Below are 10,113 nucleotides of genomic sequence, written 5' to 3'. Positions count from 1 at the left end.
GAAGCTTTAAAGAGAACCAATCACCTAAAATTAACTGTCCCTATAATAAAAGTTTCTCTCTCCCTAAGTCTATTCCTGAAGATACAGACTGCATTTACAGTCTGTATCTTATACTGTACCCAATCCTGTATAGTAGTGTAAGTATTGCTGGGCGTCGCCATCTTGATGACGTCACTTGCATTCCAGCGGTGCGTTCCAGCAGTGGAACGCAACTGACGTCATGAAGATGGCGGTGCCCGGGAATACTGCACCGCTATACAGGATTAGGTAAAGTATAAGATACAGACTGCAAAGGCAGTCTGTATCTCCATAAGGTCTACTTATGAAGATACAGACTGCCTGTGCAGTCTGTATCTTATACTTTACCTAATCCTATGTAGCAGTGTAGTGAGCCGGGCGCCATCTTGATGACTGGAACGCACCGCTGGAACGCAAATGACGTCATCAAGATGGCGCCCGGCATTACTGCACCGCTACAAAGGAGTAGGTAAAGTAAAAGATACAGACTGCAAAGGCAGTCTGTATCTCCATAAAGTCTACTTATAAAGATACAGACTGCCTTTGCAGTCTGTATCTTATACTTTACCTACTCCAGTAATGCCGGGCGCCATCTTGATGACGTCATTTGCGTTCCAGCGGTGCGTTCCAGTCATCAAGATGGCGCCCGGCTTACTACACTGCTACATAGGATTAGGTAAAGTATAAGATACGACTGCAAATGCAGTCTGTATCTTCATGAGAAAACTAATAGGTTTAATTAGGACAGATATACACAGCGATCTCGCGCTGTATAGCGCGAGATCGCTGTGTATTTACAGAGCGGCGGGCAAGGGCTCATGGGAGCTCTTCCTGCCGCTCTGCATGCCGGGAGCTTCCTGTCACGCGCCGGCTCTTTTGAAAAGAGCCGGCGCGTGACAGTGAAGAGAGACATGAATAAATTAAAAACGCGGACAGAAAATTCATTAATTCTATTTACAAATATTAATAAAAAAGTAATTTAAATAGAATTAAGGAATAAAAAAAAAAAAAAAAAATCTTCCGTGATTGGTTCTCTTTAAATGTTTCCCTCCCGGCTCCCCTGGTGCGGCAGTTACGCGATACCTTCTCTTTTAAATGGCAATCTCAAGCCTTTAAATATCTGGGGGTCTCGGTTCCAACAGACCTGTCTTTGTTGTTCTCCCTAAATTTCTCCCCACTGTTGGCCCGAACAAAGACCGACCTTTCTAATTATAATCGCTCTCTCCTCTCCTGGTTTGGAAGAATTAATGTGATCAAAATGGACGTCCTGCACAGATTTTTATATCTCTTCCAAACCCTCCCTATCCGCATATCTGGCCCCTTTCTTCAAACAACTACAAGTTATTATTCGAAGCTTTGTCTGGGGCTCTGTCCTACCCCGCATCAAATATAAGACGCTCACCCGTGCGAAACACACATAGGGCGCTGGTTTACCAGATTTCTCCCTTTACAGCAAGGCTTGCACGTTATTGCGCCTGGTGGATTGGTTCCACAGAGCCTCAGACAAACAGTGGGTCGGGATTGAGGGAGCCCTGTCTCCGATCCCATTAAAATCTCTGCCCTGGGTGTTCCCTATTAATCGCCCATCTATCTCTGCTTTCCCTCCATTGACCGGACAGTTCTTGTCGGTGTGGGACAAGCTCCTCCCGTTGTATGGCCTTTCACATCGGCCGGGCCTCATGAGCCCTTTGTTTGGCGACCCAGCCTGGTCGGCCTCGGAGGGTGCCCGGATAGGCCAGGTTTTAGGTTCTAATGCCACCCTGCCTTCGCTAGCGGCTTTGCAGATTCTCTGCCCTGGTTCGAGCATGCACAGCTGAGAGCCTATCTGACCCTACACTTCCCGGGAGGGGTCCGCATAACAGAACAGACTGATTTGGAGTCTATGCTCCTGTTGCCGTCGCCACCTGAGGGGGTTGTCTCCCAGCTGTATCGGCTTCTCTTGGTTAGGGGCTCGGACCCTACCCTGGCCTTTATCTCAGCATGGGAAACAGATCTAGGTGTCACATTTTCTGAGCCAGACTTGCAAAAAATCTTCACCCTGACACATAAATGGCCACTGGCCTGTCATGCACAGGAGAAGAATTTTAAAATACTTACCCGATGGTACCGTTGTCCCTCACTGCTTCACAGGTTCTACCCGGATGTACCCGATACGTGCTGGCGCTGCACCGCAGACGTGGGATCTATGCTTCACATATGGTGGGACTGCCCTGTGCCCCTTCTGGGATGCAGTCTTTGAAATTTATACCACGGTTACAGACAGGACGTTGGTTCCCTCTCCTGCTCTTGCTCTGCTCTCCCTGGTCCTGGGACCTGCCTCGGCCGCCAATAAAGGCCTGCTCCGTCATTTTCTGACAGCTGCCAGAGCTGTTATCCCCATGCATTGGAAGTCCACGGCGGCTTCCTCCATTGCTGAGTAGGAATGTCACGATACCAAAATTTTGAGTTCGTTACCGATACCAGCTTTCGGATTTCGATACTCAATACCAATTCGATACTAAATAAAAAGTTTGAGAAAAAAACACGTAAAAATACAAATATAATTTCCCTTTTCCCTGACTACAGATATGTTCCCCCCATGCACAACATTTTTATTTATGTGACTTCTGGATCACTTTGTTACATTTTATAGTTCAGACAATTCACATGTAATGGATACATGTATGTTCTTTTTTTTTTTACTTTTTTTTTTTAAAAAAAGGGAAAAGGGGGATTATTAGAACCTTTATTTTTTGTTTTATTTTAAAACACTTTTTTTTACATTTTTTATTCCCCTCTAACCTCAAGCATACCTCCCTGTGCACAACTCCCAGAATACCTTCTTGTGGGGAGTTGTAGTGCACAGGGAGGTATGCTAGGAGTTGTAGTGCATAAGAAGGTATGCTGGGATGTTTTGAAAGGCTGCTGCCGCGCAACTGCAACTCCCAGCATACCTCCTTGTGCACTACACCTCCCAGCATAACTCCTGGTGAACAACTTCCAGCATAATTCCTTGTGCTTTGCAACTCCCCACAAGAAGGTATGCTGGGAATTGCAGTTGTGCAGCTCCTGACACAACTCTGTGCAGCATACATTCTTGTGCACTACAACTCCCAGCATGCCTCCTCGTGCACAAAGAGGTATGCTGGGGGATGTAGTGCATAAGGAGGTATGCTGCTGGGAGTTGTAATGCATTAGCAGCCTCCTGGCACAACAACTCCCAGCATGCCTCCTTGTGAACAACAACTCCCCACAAGAAGGTATTCTGGGAGGAGTTGTGCCACTGTATCGGTGGGCCCCGCGGGAATGGAGGGGCGGCGACAGGATTGTGGACCCGGAGGTTGGGGAACTGGCTGGTGTAAGGGACCGCTGCCGCAGCACCGGCGGGTCCCGTATTTGGAATGGTTGAATGACTGCCGCCCGAGGGATTGCGGGCCGCAGTCATTAGCAGTGAGGGGCCGATCCATATGCAGCAGACTCGTGCTGCATATGGAGGGGCTCTGCAGGGGTTAAATGCCGCTGTCGGTTATGACAGCGGCATCTACCCTTTAGGGCAGGGGTACTCAACAACTTTTAGTGAAGGTCCACTTACCGGGGTCTATTGTCAGGTGAAGGTCCGAGCTGAACATCAGAAGGAAACGTGTTTTGTTACTTTGTCACAAACGTTCAACTATTTATATACAGAATTTCTGCTTATTAGCGGGAAAATTGGCATTTTTTTTTCTCTCTCACCAGGCCTTTGATATTAGGTACAAAGGGGGTGACTGCCCTGGTAGTATATAGCCCCCCTGTGCGCTCTCCTTCAGTAGTATATAGCCCCCTGTTGCTCCCCCAGTAGTATATAGCCCCCCTGTGAGCTCCCCCCTGTAGTATATAGCCCCCCCGTGCGCTGTCGCCCTGTAGTATATAGCCCCCTGTGAGCTCCCCCCAGTAGTATATAGCCCCCCCGTGCGCTCCCCCCTGTAGAAAATAGCCTCCCCGTGCGCTCTACCCCTGTAGAATATAGCCTCCCCGTGCGCTCTCCCCCTGTAGAATATAGCCCCCTGTTAGCTCCCCTCAGTAGTATATAGCCCCCCTTGTGCTTTCCCCCTGTAGTATATAGTCCACCTGTGCGCTCTCCCCTTGTAGATGCCCCCCAGACAGAAAAAAAAAAAAAAACAACTCACCTAGCACCTCGTTCCCCGCTGCAGCTGTCTTCTCTTCCCGTCGGTCCGGCCCCCAGCTGATACGCGCTCTGTAGGGATGTCCCGGGGATTCCCCAGCAGAGCGCGCATCAGTGACCTCAGCGTACGCCGCCGGCCTGCACTTCCGGGAAGGACAGGCCGGCAGCGTACACTGAGGTCTGTGGTGCGGGCTCTGCTGGGGAATCCCCGGGACATCCCCAGAGAGCACGTATCAGCCGGGGGCCGGACCGACACTGCCCCCAGCCCCACAGGCGTACTGACATCTAAGGACAATACGCCTATGGGGCGGGAGGCAGTGCGGTGGGGAGCGGGACGGACCGGATCTGGGGCGGTTAGGAGGTCTGACCAGGGGTCCGGACAGCTGGCCTCCGCTGTCCGGGTTCGGACCGCGGTCCGCCAGTTGAGGACCCCTGCAAATAGCCGGCACTAGCGATCGCTGTGTGCCGGCTATTTAAATTTGGCGCCGCCGGGAGCGGAGAGCTCGTGGGCGGAGGAGGGGACACCAGGGGGCGGCACACAGAACACGGCCGGCGCTCAGGTAGCTGCCGGCCGTGTTCTCTGCACCATACTTCATGTTAATCTGCACTATTATGCAGATTAACATGAAGTATCGATACCAGGAAATCCTGGTATCGAACCGTTTATCTGACCGAAATATCGATAGTATCGATATTTCGGTGCATCGTGCATCACTATTGCTGAGATGGACTTCCTCCATCGTATGGAATCTTTGACAGCAGAGGAGCACGGCCGCAGTAAAAAGGTGGACCGCACCTGGCTTCCGTGGTTGACTTTCAAAACCAGCTCTGCCCTTGCGAGATGGCTCACGTGGGCTGCTCGGATGAGGGTCAGCCCTCTTCCTGGCCCCGGTCTTGGATGATACTGCTTCTGCATTTGGGATGTCATGGCCACCTCCCCTGTTCCTGCATATCCCTCCCTTATCCTCCCTCCTTCTCACTTCTCTTTCTTCTTCTACCCCCTTCATGTCTACTTGCTCCTTTTTATACTGTCCTTCTCTTTCTTCTCTCCCACTACTCTAAAAGAAGATGTCCCCAACCTTCTGTACCCCATACAGTACATGTATGCAAACTCAATAGTGCTAACTTAAGTTAATAAATTAAATGTCTAAGGAAGATCATCATATTGTGTAGATTGGAAGAGATAAGCGTTTTTGTGCGAACCTATGCTCATGCCAAGGGGCAGTCTCTGCTTTAACCACATTACAATTACCTGTAAGCTAAGAGCAGACAGATTTCAGTGAAGGGCAAACTCAGGTGTACCCAAATTCACACTGCAGTGTTTGCTTAAAACCTGTGTGCCCAATATGCTGTGGGGGATTACTTGTGCGACACTGTAATCTAGTCACTAGTTAGGGACTACAGTGTTAAAGTATCAGTGATACAGCTTACTCAATAGTAGAGATGAACAAATTTACAGTAATAACTAAGCCAACTGCTTTGTTATCTCTACCTACTGCCTTTTAAGTCTGTGCCACAGAAAGCTGGATCCAGTCCTGGGAAACTGGAGAAGGTTCCCAGGACTGGGTCAAGCTTTTGCCAAGCACCTGGCAGTAACAGCAAAGAGTTAAAGAGGTTTTGTCATTAATGTAAATCCGCTCATCTTTACTCAATAGCTTATTTAAGACCAACTGCAGAACACTGCAAGTTTAAAATATTCACACTACCCACCTATAAGTGTCCAAGAGAGATTACTAAAGACAACGGCAAGATGTACAAAAATAAAAAGTTTATTTAAAAAATAAAATAAAAGATAAGCAAGTATTCCTGGATGGGAAAGCTCCAACGAATCCACAGCACCTGCAGAAAAATAAAATTTAGACTTTTCAAACAGGTCCTACAATACCATACAGTAGTTTGAAGGTCTAAAATGGAAAAGGTTCCAGAGAAATAACCAGGTATGTAATGTCAGGTTCTTTACTAGGCAAAAATGTTTTAGATTTTAAGACCAAGTTGGTCACATGGTCTTGTAATTTGTTAAAGGGGGTGGGGTGGGGGTGTAGCTACACTCTTCAAGCCACTCACCTTACAATCTGTAGCATGTGAGAACTCCAATACAGCATGCGCACAGGCAGGTCAGAGAATTGGTAAGTTCTTACACAGATTCATGGCCTGTGAGAAGTAAAGCTCAGTTACTATGGAGTTACAGGTCAGATAGTCAGTACTGACCACAATCTAGGCTGTCATAATATGGCAACTTCATGATACAATTAGAATTTAGTGACATATTAGAGCCTACAGTGGGGAGGTATAACATCTGTAAACAGAAGGCTTTATAGCATGTACATAGCCATATGGTTCTTAGTTTAACAGAAAGCAAGTAGTCAAACGGATCTAGTATTTCCCACTTGATCCCAAGGGCTCCTTGCAATGTGAATACTAAGCCTGCTGCAAGAGGCAGCCAGAATGGAAGAAGAAAGCAGGACGGACCACTCATTGCTCATGAAAGTAAAGTGAAACTGGCTCAGTTCCCCCTAGCAATCAGATTCCAGACTTTGAAAGATGAAATCTGATTGGTTGCTAGGGGCAACTGAACCAGTTTCACTTTACACCATGTTTAATAAAGTGTCCATTATACCCACTACTAATTCCAGTAAAATCTTTTAAAATTTGCCAAAGTGTGGGCACTTTCATTACAGATGGTTGTATGGGTTTTCTTTAAAGGGGTTGGCCAGTATGTAGTAAAATTGTACTCCCTGTATATACTGACAGCAGCTCCCTGTATACCTCAGAGCTAAAAATCAGACTCCCCCTCCTCCAGGCTGGGCTGCCCTGCTATGTGGCGTTTGTTCATTAGATGGCTGACAGGAGCATGTGACCATGTCCTGCCCCCAGTGTCAACCATAGGCATTTACAGGCTCAGTGGTGGACACTGGGGGAGGGGCATGGTCACATGCTCCTCCATGTCAACCATTTCATGGAAAGAATCAAGAGTAGGGGAGTCTGATTTTAGCTCTATGAGGTACCCAGGGAGCTGCTGTCATTAAATACAGCGAGTACACTTAAAGCAGTTCACTTTTTTTTTTTTTTTTTTTTATTTCCGGCCCCCCGGGTAGCCGCTGTCAAGTATACTTACAGAAGATGATCGGTGTCCCGCGGCATAGCTCTGGTCCAGCAGTGCAGTTCAAATCGGGCACACGCTCACTTCTGCCGGCGCTGTGACTCCTCTTCCCGGCCTTGTAATTTGAACGCCGGAAGTCACGCGCTTCCATAGCGAATGCATGGAAGCGAGTGACTTCTGGCGTATAATCACTGGTCAGAGAATAGGACTCGCAGCAGCCGGCGGAAGTGCGCACGCCCGATTTGAACGGCACTGTGGGACGGGAACGGACACCGATCCATCTTCTGTAAGTATACATGACAGCGGCTACCCGGGGTGGGGGGGGGGGGGCGAAAAAAAAAAAAAGTGGACTGCTTCTTTAATACTATACACGCAGCAATTTTACTATAAAGTGGCCAACCCCTTAAGCCTACACTCACATGTGCAGTTCTTGAAGTGGTATTCTTAGCCAAAGTTAGGAGTGAGACGCCCAAGTCTGGTCCAAAACTGCATGTGAGAATCTAGTGTAGTCCATGTCCACCAAATAAATCTCAAATGAAGTTAACAACATCTCAATTAAATCTGTAATGCAGGGGATTGCAAGTCTACACCTTAAGTCTCAAAAAAAAAAACAAAAAAAAAAAAACTGAAAATGCAAACATTAACATCTTTCAGTATCTGGCTTTAATAAATTTAATGTTTGCATTAGCCTTTTTTTTTTTTTTTTAAATACATTATGGGGCTGCCATCTAACCTGTACAGTGTAACAGCATTTAGAGATCAGACCTGTCCCATTGAGGTAAATGTGACACATTACTAGGTATACCTTGTGACCTTTGAAGAGGTTATTCCACCGGGAGAGGGAGGCCAATCTGAGCTTCAGGAACAGTGTTCTCAATCTACTGGTGTCACCTCTAATGCTGTACAGTTCACCCATGAGATACAGAGGCAGCAGCGCTCGGTGCTGTTTATGAAAGCCCCAGTAATCTAAGTTACGCAAACAGTAAGCCTGCTTCTGAGTTCCCAGCCAGGAACAGTGGGCCCTTGTTAAAAGGCTCAACTGCCCCCCCCCCTCCCCCAGTCTTTCAGAGACTACCAAGACAAATTAGAAGGGGGAAAAAAAAAAATAGAAGACTATAGCAATGGAATGGAAGAGCAAAGGAGTTTAGGTTACATTTAAAGTGAATCTGGCAGCTGCACATTCCAAACTATTGACACTGTTAGATAGCAGTTAAGTCAAGGGGACACGCTGTACCCTTCATATACCTGTCTTTACTTCCAAGATGTAGAAAATTCTTTAGTTCTATAGTACAAAGACTCTCCCAAGCTCCTGAAGTGGGGGAGGGGAGAGGAAGCAGCATTCCAACTTGCAACAGACTAGGAGCTTGGAAAAAGTCTGACTGCCAGAGACTAAAAGCATTTCTACATTCTGGAAGCACAGCCACATAGGCAATGCGCCCAACAGCAGCTGCAGTTTGGGATGTGAGATTCCTTTTAGTCAGAAATCAGCCACCCTTTTACATTAATGGAGGCTAGAATTTAACATTTGGATTTAAATTTATGCACAAAAGACAACTCAAGCTAGCTTACCGATCCAGTAACCCAGGCACCCTGTATACAGCCAATATCACAAAATAGTACAACATAAGAAAAGTCTGTTCTTACCTACAAGCAAGGTAACAAAACTGTCCTTTCTGGCTTGCACTGCCTGCTAGGCTTAACATGAAGGCTCTGTACTCTGGTCTGCCTCCTTCCGATGTTCTGATGAATCTGAGCCTCTCTTACTGGATGTCAGCTATGCTTAGAAGTTGCAAAACTGGTCTGAGCTGGAAAACATCTTTCTTGCTAGCAGTTTCTGGACCCATTAGTCCTTCTGGCTCAGCTCCTGAACTCTCTTCATCTTCCAGTGCCATGCTAGCTCACTTTGTATGATCAAACTGATCTAAGCCTTCTTTGCTGGACTCCAAGACCTTAAACATGTCAGGCCACCCCAGATCTGGATGAATATGTACAGTTCACAACCCTGGTGCTGACCTGTCAATTATAGCCTTTAGTGGCTGGTGAATACCAGTGCCATTAGCTTGACCTTATACAGGACTTGACCCACATGAAATATTGAATACCTTGATGTCAGGTGATCTGAGCGACTAGTTCACATGTAGTTCCACAGTACAACTAAATTTAGATAGAACTCTCATTTAATTGCATGCCTGCTAAACATATGCAATTAATTGCAAATGTCTGACTATTTAACATCTGGTGTTACTGAATATTCCATCCATGAGGCCCTTGGTCACCCAGTTAAAGGTGTGCACAATGAAGCTCCAGCATTAAACCCATACCATTTCTGCATAAAGACAGTAGTCTAAATTATGGTATTTTGTTCTTTCAAGGTACTGAAGTAGCATCACCAGAATCTCTTAACTACCAACAGTCTGGGAAGCAGACAAGTGATTACCCTAGACAGTAATTTGTCTTCCCCACTACTAGCTGCATTAATTACAGCCTTACCTTAAGCCAAGACCTCACCCCCCCCCCCCACTATGGAAAACAAAACATCTAAGTACAGCATTATAAAAAAAGGGACACATTTATTGTCAAGATGCAGTTTACAGCTTGTGAACAAAACAAAATAAAATATATAAAAGTCCTATACAATAAAACCCACTCCTAGGAATGTTTGACACTGTCACAAAACAAAACTTAGTCTTCATAATTAATCATGATCAGTCCTGTGTTTCCTCACACGTAATTCTGATTTGCTAACATTTCTTCATGCAGCAGCTATGCCCTGCCACAACTGTGCTTGGCTGATTTCAACTTGTGTAGTAACCTGTCGCTTGCCTGGCTCTCCTCTCTTGCTAAGAATTGTTTC

General features: G+C 46.6%; 1 protein-coding gene across 2 annotated transcripts in view; it reads right to left on the bottom strand.

The window, feature by feature from the left end:
* Positions 1–5,907: 5,907 nt before the first annotated feature.
* HNRNPA1 (heterogeneous nuclear ribonucleoprotein A1) overlaps positions 5,908–10,113 on the bottom strand; it is an 8,024-nt gene continuing 3,818 nt past the window's right edge. The window contains exons 10-11 of one of the 2 annotated variants that reach the window (XR_011363160.1): positions 6,224–6,310; positions 5,908–5,998 (exon numbers count right to left, since the gene is read on the bottom strand). The gene's annotated coding sequence lies outside the window, so the exon portion shown is untranslated. Of the gene's footprint in view, positions 5,999–6,223; positions 6,311–9,814 lie in introns of those variants that run through there. The other variant, XM_069970234.1, reaches the window with a different exon arrangement.

This window comes from Dendropsophus ebraccatus, chromosome 5 (genome assembly GCF_027789765.1).
Source record: "Dendropsophus ebraccatus isolate aDenEbr1 chromosome 5, aDenEbr1.pat, whole genome shotgun sequence".
In the NCBI taxonomy this organism is placed as follows: domain Eukaryota; kingdom Metazoa; phylum Chordata; class Amphibia; order Anura; family Hylidae; genus Dendropsophus; species Dendropsophus ebraccatus.
Note: the sequence above shows the minus strand (reverse complement) of the source record. Positions and strands in the feature narration are given on the sequence as shown.